Consider the following 14,220-nt stretch of genomic DNA (forward strand, 5'->3'; position numbering starts at 1 on the left):
AAGTATTTTAGTGAATTAGGAAAAATCCATTTTCTTTTATATAAACCAAGAGAAGCAGAACAAAAATAAAATGAAAATGTGGTGAAATGGGATGAGAAAGCAACAATATTATAAGTCAAAATATTTTGGGTCATGGGTTATTCTTATATTATGAATATGTCATAGGTAATATTTGCAGGGAGGAGCTCATCAAGAAGGATAGTATATTTCTGGGTTTTCAATTCTATTCCATTGGTCTATGTTCCTGTCATTGTACCATTACCTTGCTGTGTTGGTTACCCAGCTATCTGTGGTCAAGTGATATTTGACAAGGAAATCAAAGCTATCAAATAGGGAAATGACAACTTCTTCAACAAATGGTGCTGGTAAAACTGGACTTCCACTTGCAGAAAGCTGAAACAGGATCCACATCTCACACCATACAAAAAAATCAACTCAAGGTGGATCAAAGACGTGGGAGTAAAGCCCCAAATCACAAAGTTTATAAAAGACAAACTGGGATCACTTTTGGAAGGCCTAGTCTACAGTATATAGAGACTGCCAAATTCAGCCAGAAATGCACAATCTGAAGAGGATAAAATTGGTGAATGCAACCTTCTAAAGATTAAATCCCTGTACACATCAAACATTTTTTCCAACAGGGCGAAGAGAAAGAAAACCTACCGACTGGAAACAAACATTTGTCAATATCATCTCAGACAGGAGTCTTACAACGAAAGTTTACAGAATACTCCTTGACCTCCACAAGAAAAAGACTGATAACCCACTTACAAAATGGGCAAAAGATATGGAAAGAATTTTCACAGAGGACGATATTCAAATGCAAACAGACACATGACAAATGCTCCAAATCACTAGCAATAAGAGAGATGCAAATCAAAACCACAATGAGATACCGTCTCATTCTAGTAACAATGGCAAAGTTTAATAGGGCAGCAAGTAATAAATGTTGGAGAAGATGTGGCGAGATAGGAACTCATACATTGTTGGTAGAATTGTAAAATGGTACAACCATTCTGGAAGGCAATTTGGCACTTCCTCAAAGAGCTGAAAATAGAAATTCCATATGACACAGCTATTCCACTACTTGAAATATACCCTGAATAAATGAGAACTAAGGCACAAACAGATTTGTACATCATTGTTTATAACAGCATTATTCACCATCACAAGAACATGGAATCAGCCCAGATGTCCAACCAAAAATGAGTGGATTGAAAAGTTCTGATACATTCACACAATGGAATGCTACGCAGCACACAGGATCAATGATTTTGTAAATTATTACCTAACTTGGGAGAGACTGGAGAGAATTGTGTTACATTAGAATTGTGAACTAAATCAGTCCCACAAGGACAAATATTGTATAAAACCATTATTGTGGAATGAGTATAAAGACCCCAGGGCGGTGGGGGAGAGTGGAAGAAGAAAGATGAGGATGTGTAGGGGGAGGAGGGATTAATCATGTGGTTGTAGAATTTTATGGGTGAAGGGGGTGAAGGAAATTGGAAGAAACTGTTCTTGAAAACAATGTATTTTGTAAATAAACTAGTATAAAAAAAGTCAACCTGAGGAGAAGGAAGAGTGGGAGAGGGGGTACAATGTGAAATAATGAATTAATGAAGATCTAAACTTTCTTGTAGACTTTTGTTAAAATCACAATTAAAATGAAAAATTTTATTTTAAAAAAGGGTAGCATATTGATTCAGTTTGAGGCATACTAAAGTTTGGAGACTTGAAAGAGTAAGACTCAACCCCAATCTTTTTTTTCAAATAAATTTTTATTTTATACTGGTTTACTTACAAAAAAAAAAGTTAAGGCAAAGTAGTGAAGAGCAATGTCAGTTTAAAGACTAAGGTGTGCCTGATCTAAACCATGACCCTTGTAATTGCTTCCTATGCACCAGAAATATGGGAATGAATAAGGATGACAGAAGAATTGATGCCTTTGAATTGTGGTGTTGGAGAAGAGTACTAAATATCCCATAGACTGCCAAAAGAACAAATAAGTGTGTCTTGGAGAAGGTGCAACCAACCTACTCCTTAAAGACAAGACTGGTAAAATTTTGTTTCACATACTTTGGGCTTATTGTCAAGAAGTGCCAGTCGTTGGAAAAATACAATGATGCTAGGAAAGGTGAAGAGTTAGAGAGGAAGAACTTCAACTAGATGGACTGGTAGCAACAATGAGTTTGAGCATATTAGAGATCATGAAGCTGGTGCAGGATATGGTGAGGTTCATAGACGTTGCTCATGGGGTTGCAATAAGTTCAAGTTACTGGATAGCACCTAGCATCAACAACATGGACAACATGTAGGTTCTCTCCTCTCTCTCTCTCTCTAAGCTGTTTCTAATGATTCAGAATAGAAAATTGTTGTATATTAAACAATCTGGTACCTTTATTTTCTCACACTTTTCTGATCATTTATGTAAGAAAAAATTCCTGAAAATGGAACTGTGTGGTCCGAAGGAACTGAAGCTTTTGGTGCTACACAATCTTCCTTCAGAATGATTATATTCACTTTCAAACGCAACAGAGACAAATGAATAGACTAATTTCATCACATCCTCACCAACAGTGCATATTCACTTTCTTTGGATTATTCTCTTCTTCCAAACTGTTAAGCAAAAGAAAGAAGGAAAGGTGCCATTGTTTAAATTTGTATTTGTTTGAACATTGGTGAAGCTCTAGTTCCTACATGGACTCACTGTGATCATTTGAAATTCTATTGTGCTGTGATGGTCTTTGCCTTTTGCTTATTATTATTATTATTAACCTGTTCTCACTGTGTGAACTTTTAAAATTCTTAATATTTAGCCCAAACTTCATTCTAGGCACATAAGGATTTTTAATTTTTCTTTTGACTCTATAAAAACACTGTTTGGGGGAGGTTAAAAGCATGTCCCTGAAACAGATTGACTCTGTCCTTTTCGAGCTGTGGTGAAGACTGTTTAGGTGCCCTGTTCAGATGTCCCTTATTTTACCTGTTCCTGTAAGGGGCCGCTTACCAGTACAGCCATCTCCCAGCTTCTGCGCAGCTGGTGGCCAGGGTTCCCAGCTGTCCTTTTCATTACAGAATGAAGCATTTTCAAGCCTCGCATCATCCACACACCCACAAGTGTGTTCAAGTCTATCGTCGCAGCTAAGGTGGTCTCCTCTCCTCAAGTCTCCTTCTCTACAGCATCCAAACTGGATACTCTTCTCTGGCAAACTGATTTCCCCCAATGATGTGTCCAAAGCAGACATGGCAGATAGTTTTCTTTTGTGATTCACAGGGTTTTCTTTGGCTCATTCTTGCAAGTAGCTCACCAGGCCTTTCTTCTTATTCTTAGCCTGGAAACTCCAACCGTTCACCATTGGTGACCCTGCTGGTATTTGAGATTCTCCTGGAGTAGCTTCCAGAATCAGAGTAATCTTTTTTCAGTTTTATTTAGTATAAACCCAGAGGCAATATTGCTGGGTCGCTGGGTATAACTATGCATAATTTTTTTAGGAACTGTCAAAACTGTTTTCCACAGTCATTGCACTATTTCACATTTCCAACAGTAATGTAGAAGGGTTCCAATTTCTCTGCTTGCCCACCAACACCTCTTATTTTCATTCTTATTAATATTATTACCATTTCAGAGGATATAAAGTGGTACAGCATTGACTTTATGAAGAATCTGGTCTGTAATGTATAATATCTTGAAATCTGGATTTTTTTTTCCCAGATTCTTCTTCCTCCTCCACTCAGAGGATTAAAAGGGTCAGGGAGGGGGAAGAAAAAGCAATCAGATAAAACTACTCCCATGATTAAAGCCTTTTACTGACTTTGTATGGCATTTAGAATATAAAAATCCAAACCAATGGCCTGGCTTACAAAGGCTTACACCATCTCATAACATTCTTTTCTCTCACACTTCATTTCAGCAACACTGGCCTTCTTCCAGATTCTCAAATGCCTAAAACTTGTCCATACCTTAAAAACTTGACTTCATCTCTCCCTGTCCCTCCAATGTACCTTTGTTACATTCCTGAGCTTTTCTAGGAGGCTGGCTTCTTCTTATGATTCAAATATCTTTTCAAACATTAAATCCTCAGAAACCGTTTCCTTACCTTAATCCTTCAATCAAGTAACCAGTCATTCACTCTTGCATCATTCTATCATGTTACATTTCTCAGCTGGATCCTTTTCTTATTTTTATTGAGTTCCATGAAGCCAGAGACTATATTCTTATTCCCTACCATATTCTCAGGGCTAACTAGAACAGTTTCTGAAGCTTCCCAGGCACTCAGTAAATATTTGTTGAGGACTGTAATGAATAAGCTGGAAGCTGAAGGATGAAAAGAAGCCAGCTATTTAAACTCGGCAGAAAGAACTCCCAGGGCTAAAGTCCTGAAAGAATGCTTATGCTTAGGCTTAGTCTGTTCTAGGACAGGAGAAACTTCCCTGGAGCTTGGAGGAAAGTGAGTCACAGGATGATGAGGGAGGAGCAGAGCAGTGGACAGGCAGCCAGGGGCAAGAAAATCTAGGGCTTTGTAATTAGAATTTTGTCTTGTATCAAATGGGAAGCCATTCAAGAGTTTCAAGCAGGATCGTGACATGGGTGATTCCTCTCTTTAGAAACGTAATTAATTACATTTGAGTAATTAGGAAGATTGAGACACTGACTGTTGTGAGGGATAGAGTCATGCATACGAACAGATTTGCAGAGGGTGGAAAAACATTGATCAATTTGAGGCATGGTGAATTTTATACATTGGCCTTCTTTTGTGACTTTCATATAAATAGCCAAAAAAGAATTTATTTGAGTAGGCAGCTGTGGTGACCACTCTGGTAAGTAATTGTGCTGCAAATCTAAAGTCACACAGTTTGAATCTACCAGCTTCTTCCTGGGATAAGGATGGGTAGTCTTCCTGCTGCTGTGTGATTTTCAGCCTCTGAAAACCTACTTGGAGGATCAAGTATGATCTGGTCTACTTGATAATACACAGCAATAACTTCTAAAAGAACACAGCTAATTTGGTTGGTGTTTATAAGAACCTGACATAGAAAGTGGTTGGTGGTAGTAATGACGGTATCAAAACCCACCACTGTCAAGTTAATTTCTACTCATGTTGTTGTCATGTACTATGGAGTTGGAGCTGACCCATATCTGACCCTCCGGTGGGTTTTCAGAGGCAGTTAATCATACAAGAGGAGATTGCCCATCATTCTGCCATGGAGCAGCCGGTGACCTTGAACCATATGCCTTGGAGATTGCAACTCAGCTTCTTGCCACGAGGCCACCAGAGCTCCCTCATAGTGACCCATGAACAGATTTCCAAGGGCTATGAATCTTTACAGAAGTGGCCAATCTTTCCCCCGGAGGATTCTGTGGGCTTGCACTGCTGACTTTCCAGTTAGAATCCCTAACATGTAACCCACCACACCACCAGTTCTGCTTAAAAAATGACAATGCTGTTATTGTTGTGTGTAGTTAAGTTGGAACTGACTCATAGCTGACTCTCCAGCAGGTTTTTCAGAGGTAATAAAATCACATGGGAGGAGATTGCACATCTTTCTCCTACAGAACAGCTGATGGATTAGAACCACAATCCTCTGGGTTGGCAGCACAGCTCATTACCACTATGCTACCAGAGTTCCCTTGGGGAGGGGGAATACAACAGATACCATTTATTGAATCGTGTCTGTATATCAGATGCTCTATTATTTAACAAATTTTACTTCACTGGAGCATTACAATAACCATTATTAGGAGAGGTTTTATTTTGTTTTATAGTTTAGGCAATTAAGGGTGAAGAGTATAAGTAATTCAAAGTGAACCAGGCAGTAAGTAGAACTAGAAGTCAAACCCAGGTCTAGTTTGACGCCAAAGCTGAAACTCTAACTGCTCTGTCATAACATTTTTCCAATCAGAGAAGTGCTTCTTGGGTCTTGGGTTATGGCTATTTTATCATTGATAGAGTAGCTATGCGTTGGTTATAACTCAACAGTAAACAACCACTACATACAAATCTGATCATTGAAAGAATAGTAGAATGAGGGGTTTGTTTCACACGTCCTTACACAGGTAAGACACTCTGGTGGCCTCGTCTGTAGGGAACTCCAAATCCAAAGGCCACACATATCTGCCAACCCAAAGGCACACAATTCTAAACCACCTGAGGCTCCACAGGAGAAAGATGGGAAATCTTCCGATTTATAGCCTTGAAAATCTGCTGGAGGGTCAGCCATGAATCTGTTCAGACTCTACCGATTTATAGCCTTGAAAATCTGCTGGAGGGTCAGCCATGAATCTGTTCAGACTCTACAGCAATGAGGGAGTTAAAGCCGTAGACAACATTTTCTTTTTCTTTCAACCGAGGTGGATCGTTTGAGAAATAATACAGATTTATCAGTCTGGTTTAACCCAGGGACTGGAGCCTTGGTATTTTGGAAGATCAAATTGAGACCTCTTTTGGGGGAGGGGGGCTAACATGTTGTGGAAAGGAAGTAATGGAAATGAAATGTATTCTTCCCAGCATACTTAGAAAGTAGCTGCCTGAAACCCGATCGAAATTGTCACCTACTTTTTCTAAACATCAAAGATTCTGCCGTCAATTTTGTATACTTTCTAACAGCTGGGAACGCCAGAAGTATGACACAGTCTGAAGAACTGAGGCTGCCTTGTTCAGACTTCACACGGGTCCCTCTGTTCCTTTCACAGAGCCCTATTTTCCTTAAGCACCTGGCATATGCAGCTCGGTTTACAAGTTTCTCCAGTGAAGGCCTGTATTATGGGGAGGAGGCGCTTGTTTTGTCTTCCCATCTCTTTCAAGAGTGTAGGTGAGTCCCCAGAGACCCCGGTGGTGCATTGCTAAGGAATGGAGTGCTGTTAGCCAAAAGGTGGGCGTCTGGAACCCACACATTCCTCTGCGGAAGAAAGATGAAGTTGGCTCCTTCTCTAAAGATTTACCGCCTTGGAAACCCTATAAGCAATTCTGTGTTACACAGTCTGGCTCAAAATCCCCTTGAGGGCAGTTTGGGTGATTCTGGTTTAGGTAGGACTCTTGGTGGAACATATATTTATTTATTGCTACACTCTTCGGTGACTTTAAAAAATAAGAAGACATGGAGGTAATTGTAATGTGTTTACGATGGGTCCCAAAGCTGCACAGAGCAAACCTTCTGAGGATTCCCCTCAGCCCCTAGAATGTCCCACGCCAGGACCAGGCAGGCAGGACCAAGCAGCCAGCGCCGGCCCCTGAGACCCCGCCCCGTCGCCTGCCATTGGCCAGTCCGAAAGACGCGGGGCGGTGTCGGTTTGAATGGGCAGCAGAGGAACTGCGGCGCAAGCGCAGAAGAGGGTAGAAGTTGAGTGCGAACAGCCCTGCGGGTCGGCTTAGCCGCGGCGGGACTGCAAGGAAAAGCCCCCTGAGCCCGTGGGCCACGTGACCTGCGGGGGCGGGGACGGGGGCGCGCCGGCCTCCTGCGGGGCCCCTGCCTGGCAAGTACCCGCGACGCGCGGACCCAGCTGTCGCCCAGGTCGGCGGCTCCTGCCGCCTCTCTGCGCCCCTCCGACTCGCCGGCCCGCAGGAGGTGAGTTCTGCCGCTGGGCGCGGAGGCTGGGGCGTGTGGGGTGCCTTCCAAGGGCGGTGACCCGGAGGGGGTGAGAGTGTGCGGCAGGTTCCGAGTCCAGCGCTCTGGGGGCGTCCCCCTTTGTTCCGGCGCTGCTAGCGGGTTGCGAGGCTTGACTAGGCGGGGTCGTCGGCGCGACAGGGGGCGTCCCAGACCGGGGGGCCCTGCGGGGACGCAGCGGGCAGGGCCTCGGGCTGGGAGTTCGAGACCGGACTCAACTCGAGGAACCAGAAACCCGGGGGAACAGCAGCTCCCCCCACAGGGACCCGCTCTCGGTTGCTACCTTGTTCAGTTTTTTAAATGACAGTAAGGCTCAATAATGAGAATAAAGAACTTGATTCTTTAACATCGTTTTTGAAAAGTAAAAAGCATAATAGAACACAGTGACCTCTCACATAATCGGAATATAGCAAGCAGATTAAAAATAGGAGTCACTGGCATTAACGCAGAAGCACAATGCTTGAGAGTCATACCTTTAGTAAAATACTTGCGCTTAACATAGTTTAATTCGTGATTTTTTTTCCACTCCAATTTGTCAATTTACTATAATAATCGTTACCTCTAAGTTTTCGTAAACAGAGAATCTTACCTTTCTGGAAAACTCTGTTTATAAAACGTCGAAAATGTTTATTTGCTTCCTGCTTTAATAGTAACAAATTAAGACAGTTTTAATAGCTTCATTATAAGTAAGGTAAAATAATGGAAATTTTTTTTGCCCAAATGTATAATTTAACGCTTCTGTTAAGTCCGTCCTTGTCTTTTCTTTCAGCCCTGAGTTGTTTTATTTGTTATTGTTGTGTGTGGGAAGTCACTTTAGAAGAGTGCATGGAACATTTCGGACCTGATAGCGTCCAGTGTGATTACCTCTGACAAATACCACCTTTACTTGGGTTCTCACTGTTCTGATGCAGTTTTCCTTGAAGGATCTTGATGTGAACAACATAGGAAGGAGTGTGTGGGTGAGGCGGATGGAGTCCATACAGAGGGCCTGGAGCAGTCTCCCACCTATCATCTTTATTTCTTGCTGTGGGCTCTTTTTGCTGTGATTACAAAGTAAAAGTTTTGAGATACTGTTGTAGATACATTTCCCCAAATCCTTTTTTGGCTGCATAAGCAGTTTAATTGTATTTTTCCCTTTATTAAAGTAGACAATCATTGTTACATTTTAAAAATTGCTACATATAATAATAAATCTGAAATTTGTTTTCAATCAACCCTTAACTCCAGAGGAGTTGGCAGCACAGCTCCTTCTAAGCATTTCATCAGTTCTAAAGAGTTTTTTTTCATGGAGAGGATGTGCACTCTTCCACCCCTCTGAATTCGGAGTTGTAGGGCGCTCTGGTGGCCTAGTAGCTAGAAGCTACACTGCAATTTCAGAGGTCTATGGTTCAAATCCACCAGATGCTCTGCTGGAGAAGGAGGGGCAGTCAGATCCGATTTGACAGTACACACACACACACACACACACGAAAAAAATTCTGGAGTTGTGCTGCCAACCCAAAGGTGCACTGTTCAATTCTACCAGCCACTCTTCAGGAGAAAGGCAATTTGCTGCCTCAGAAAACCCACTGAAGGGTCAGCTATTCATCAGATCTGACTCCAAAGTATACAACAACAAATCCTATTTATTTCGTTGTTATTGTTGAGAATGTACAAACCACATATGAATGATTTAACAACATTGATCACATTCTTTGAGTTTTGCAATCATTCACATCCATCTTTTCTGAGTTATTCTGCTGTCATTAACATGAACTCACTGACCCCAAGCTCATCTAATCTTTCAAGGTGGTTTTAATCCCATGTAGTTTTAGACCATAATGCTCAAGGCGGACCTTTTTTAAAAAATAACTTAGTTCACAGTTGCTGTTATTAAGTGAGAACAGACTCCTAGCTGACTCTCCAGCTGGATTTCAGAGACTTCTTTTGGAGAGCTTTTTACCCTGGAGCTACTGGTGGATTTGAACCCCCCAGAGAGGTGCCACCTTTGAGTAAACAGCACAACTCACTGTGTTAAGCCACCTGAGCTATTTGGTGGCTTTTAGTTTTTAAGTCTCTCTGATTTAATTGGAGCTGACCCTCCTGCCTCTGTTCAGAGACTGTGAATTGTGCAGGAAGAAATTGCTCAACTTTTTCCAGTAAAACAACTGATGGATTTGAACCCTCTTTCTTTGGGTTGACAGCACAAATCCTTACCTACGAGGCCACCAGACTTGTTAAGTTAAAATAGTTCGATTTCAAGACAATTTCAGGGAACTCTTTATGTTAAAGTTGAAATATTATCCCAGGGCAATAGTGTTAGGGGTTCATCTTCTTTGTGTGGCTCTAGTCTGATGGTAGTTCATTGTTTTTATTGTTATATGTTGTTGTCAAGGCTGAAGTTCATTGTTGTTATGTGCACTGAGTTGGAATCCACTGATAGTTGACCCTCAGTGGCTTTTCAGAGACTGTAAATCAACAAGGAAGGAGATGGTCCATTTATCTTCTGCAGAGCAGCTTGTGGATTTCAGCTCTGTGCCTTTGGCTTGGCAGTACAACTCTTTACCCATAAGGCCATCAGTAGAATTTGAAATTCTGGTCTGCTTTTCCCTCTTTTAACAAGATATTGACTATTTTTTTTTTTAATAAGATATTGACTATTTCATCAAAGTGTTCAGTAATGACAGCTTGGTACCATCTACTTTTTGTCTTATGATAAAGATGAAATTTTATCATGGACTCTCAGATTTTTAAAATGGAAAACCTACCATGGATTTAGACTCCTGTTTTGTTTTTTAATAATAATAATAATAATAATGGAGCTGTTGTGGTATAGTCTATAGTGTGTTTTGCTGCTAGCCAAAAGGTTGCATCTCTGGCTGTTTAAATCCACCAATAGCTCCTTGGAGGAAAATGGGTGTTCTCTTCCCCTTAAGATTTATGACCTGAAAAACCAGAAGGAGGATCACTGTGGTTGGTGAACCAACTGCATGTCAGTGAGATTATCATTTTGACTGAGCCAGGCACTGTTAGGTACTTTGGAAACCTTATCTCTAATTGTCACAATGCATATCTCAGATAAGTGTCTTACCCAAACCAACTCTTAGAGTATAAGTGACTAGGTCTATATCATATAACTAATAAGTCAGTCCCTGGATTTCAAACTGTGGTCTGCCTTTATCCCAGAGCACATGCTGCATTGCTTTGGGGTGTTTGTGTTTAAATATCCTCTGTGTTTCTGAATTTTATTTGTGGAGACATTATAATAAAATGCCTAAAGGTCCCATGTTTTTATGAACTATGCAGAGCAGTTTCCATTCTCCTTTTAGGACTACTTTCTTGCTTTCATTACCTTCTCATTCATATAAAGTTTGTAATATCCTTTTAATAATATTTATGAGAAGATTTGTAAATTAAGAATACGCCTCTTAGTTCTTTCCTTTAATATGGAGCAGAAATTTTTTTTTTAAGTCTAGTTTTCTCTGTATTAGAGGATTCATTGCTGTTTCAAAGTTTTTGTTATCTTCCCAGGCAAGAAATTAAAAAGGCTTATTGGACATCCCTTCTGTGCAAAGAGAAGGCATTCTGGGGGGAAGGGTGGCCAGGGAGAAAAGTGCAACAATGAATGGATGGAACTCCAAAGTCTCTGTAAACTTTCATTAAAATCAATTAAAAATGAAAATTTTTAAAAAGAGAAGGCATTCTATTCGGTCTTGTTTTTGGAGTCTTTTCCTTCTCTGTCCATTTGCTTCTCTTTCTCTTCATTCTGTATTATATGTTTCTGCTGTTTTATCTTCTCTTTTTCTTATTCATTTTAATGAAAGTTTACAGAGACTTTGGAGTTCCGTTCATTCATTGTTGCTTTGTTTTATCTTCTAAAAGAGCCAAACTTTCCTAATCTTTTGATGTAAAAGCTACAGGCTTCTTCATAGTTACAAGGCCAGTCTCATATTCAGACTTTCTAACAATTGGGTACTGTTCTGCCTTTTCTTTTTTTTTTTTTCTGTTCTGCCTTTTCACACTTCTTTCACTACTCCTAACTCCATGTGCTTGGAACAAATCCATCGTCCTGTCCCTTTGCTTTTGTTCCACTTGTTTCCTCTGACTGTAATGCCTTGCTTCCATTTGCCTGAAATCTGTCCATCCTTCAGGGTGCACTACAAATGGCCTTGTTCCCCAAAAGGTTTTCCTGATCTTTTGCCAGTTATAATTAATTTAGTTTCTCCAGATCATTACATTAAATTGAGTAAAATACATTTTCCTACAGAATTATAATTTTTTGGAAGAGAAAACAATCCTGTTGAATATATTTTTTTGCCAATTCTGAATTCAGATTCTCTAATGACTCTTTCTAGGTATGTATTAGCTTTTCATTTGAGATTTACTTCTGATTTAAAAATGTTCTTGAAATGGATTGTATCTTTTAAAGCCTTTTTGTTGGGAATAAGTTTATTGTCCTTTTTTCTTGTATGACACTTCTAATCTGAAGGATAAAGTTTTGTCTGATTTAAATTTTAAAAATGACATTTCCTATAGTTTATACTCGACTGAATGGCTCCTAACAATATAGTTTATCAAATGTGAAATAAAAGGAGAGCCCTGGTTTTCTAATTCAAGAGCAAGGCTCCATTCAAAGGATCCCTCCTTTTGTATTCGTGACTGGGTGTTTACATGATCACATACATACATTAGTCATTTTAAGCTCGTGACTAACTATTGGTAATAATCAGCATTTGTAGGTCATGTTCTCTGGTGACTTGTAACCATTTCCCCAGCCCCCCACCCTTGTTGTGTGCTCCTTATTGTTTACTAGAAAATTGTTCTCTCTCCATCTGACAACATAATGTCTTTATCTTGGATACCCACCACTGTGGGTTGCTTTTGACACATTGCAACCCTCCAGTGGTTTCTGAGGCTGTAAGTCTTTCCTGTAGGAGACTGTCCATCTTCTCCCGAGGTGTGGCTGCTGGATTTGAACTGCTGACTTTCTGGTTAGCAGCATAACATTTAATACCATACCACCAGAGCTCCTATTATCATATAGTCCCTACCAGGATGAACAAATAAACAGAATTAATCCATAGTATTGATGAAATGATTACAGAAAGAAAAGGACAAGAACTAGCTAGTACATGTGTTTAGATATTTTGAGTAGAAATTGAGCATAACATGAGTTTTGGATATCTTTTGATTGCAGGCATTTTGTTAGAATCTCTTGCTTTAGCAGTTAAGGTAGTCATTTGGAAAGCATTGCAATTATTACTGTGGTTGATGAAAATTTAGAATGTCTTTTTTAAAAATAAAGTTGTCAATGTGTCTTCTCTAATCTTGATTTTATAATACTGCCATGTATCCAGCTTTATGTGCTGATAAATAACTAGAAAGAATTTTTTCTTATGCAAGTATGTCATTAAAATCTTTCCAATTATTATTTTACTAATGGTTTAAAAGAACTATTCCTATTTAAAATTGTCTTATTGGAGTAAAATTGACTTTATTCTTTCTTTTAAAAAAATTTATTATTTTTTTCTATGTGTACCATCAAATCGGATCTGACTGGTACAAGAAGAGATCCAGCAGAGTACCTGGTGGATTCTAACCGCATGCCTACCTCTGGGATTGCAGTGCAGCTTCTTGCCCACTAGGCCACCAGAGCTTCCTCTGGCTTTATTCTTAAACTTCACTTTGGTGACAAAACTATGTAAAGAAAATAAGACTTTCCCTTTTAGTTGAATATACTTATATATTTACATAGAAATAAATTCAGAAGAAGAGCCTGGATGAGATGGATTGACAGAGTAACTGGGAAAAGAAGGTAGGTGTGTCAGAGGCAATGACTGAGATTGGCTCAGGATACAGCAAGGTGTTGAGCTATTGTGTATAGGGTCACTGTGAGTCCTTGTCAACTTGACAGCACATAACAACAAGAAGAAGAACAGAACTTGTTTCAGAACTGCTTTGCCAGGGAAAAGGCAACCGAGATTAGGAATCTTGTATAGAAGTCGTGTTCCCTTTGTCCTTGAAAATTTTAAGCAGCTATTTCATACCTTATTCAATTATTGTCATCACTAAGGATTATAATTACAAAACAACTTTTTAAAGGAGTCTGGCAGTCTTACTATTTAGTTATACTGCTAATTAACCTCCAACTAATTATTGAACTAAGAATTTGTCTATCACATAATGACACTGCTTACATATGTAAAAGAAAGCAGGTCATGAAATGCAGACCAGCAGTTTTTATGATTAGTGTAGTTGCCGGCATAATTCATATTGACTCCATGTATAATTAAAAAGAGTCATTTTCTAGTTTATCACTTCCCAGGGAAATCTTAAGTATTCAACGTCTTCCTGACTTATCATGGGCTACCAAGCCCTTAAACACTGAGAAACTGCTTGTGCTGTAATTATTATAATACCCCTCCACAGGAAGCTGTGGTTGGTGGCTAACAAGGCCAGTAGTTCTAAACTACCATCTGCTTTGTAGGAGAAAGAGGTAGAAGTTGACTTCCTTAATGATCGCAGCCTTGCAAATACTGTGGACCAGTTCTGCTCTGTCCTGTTAAGTTGATGTGAGCAGAAATTGATTCCATGGCAATAGGTTGAGCTATAGATTTTCTTGCTTTTTTTTTTTTT

Source organism: Elephantulus edwardii, unplaced genomic scaffold (assembly GCF_000299155.1).
Source record: "Elephantulus edwardii isolate Elephantulus edwardi_28Jun2011 unplaced genomic scaffold, EleEdw1.0 scaffold00020, whole genome shotgun sequence".
Classification (NCBI taxonomy): Eukaryota; Metazoa; Chordata; class Mammalia; order Macroscelidea; family Macroscelididae; genus Elephantulus; species Elephantulus edwardii.